The sequence below is a fragment of the Impatiens glandulifera genome, chromosome 2, assembly GCF_907164915.1.
Source record: "Impatiens glandulifera chromosome 2, dImpGla2.1, whole genome shotgun sequence".
NCBI classification, from domain to species: Eukaryota; Viridiplantae; Streptophyta; class Magnoliopsida; order Ericales; family Balsaminaceae; genus Impatiens; species Impatiens glandulifera.
The window spans coordinates 14,114,620-14,115,444 of record NC_061863.1 but is presented as its reverse complement, the minus strand read 5'-3'; positions in this window follow the sequence as shown (position 1 = coordinate 14,115,444).

The window sequence follows — 825 nt, the reverse complement described above, 5'->3', positions numbered from 1 at the left end:
AATATATATACTTTTAAAACAAATGTATTTTTATAAATATAAATTAATTTATAATTAAGATTTTATAATAAATTTATAAATAATTTGAAAAATAAATAATTATATATTTATAACATACAAAACAAATTATATGTTACCAATTTATTTTATTTGAGATTTAATTTTTTTTTTTTTATGTTTAGGCCATTTTTAAAATTATAAATATAAAATATTATTATTATTATAATTTATTAAAATAATTTTGAAAAACAACTATAATAAATTTGTAATAAATTTCTATATATATAAATAATTAATTATTTATAAAGTTATAATTATTAATAATATATTTATAACATAAAAAAATTAAAAACAAAATTTTATTTTTGAAACTTTTTTTATAAATGATTTTATTTTTAATTTAATAAACAATAATTAAGGAATATTATATAATTTAAAATTTGTTTTGAATCTATAATTATTATTTTATTTTCATAAAAAAAACAAGATTTCCATTGTAATTTAATTAATATACTGAGTTTAATTAAAATTTGTTTTGAATATATAATTATTATTTTATTTTATTTTCAGAAAAATAAAACTGATTGATAAGAAAAAATAAGATTGATATTAACTCTATGATTTATTTCTAGATATTTTGGAATTTTATTTTATAATAAATATATTAATTAATTTTGTAAAATGTTTAAAATTGGGATATATTATTTTATTTAGTAAATTTATATATATTATTTTGTTAAAATAATATTTCAAAAAATAAAAATTATTCAAAAAAATTTATTTTGAGAATCTTGATATATTTTATAAAAACTTATTTTTTTAGAA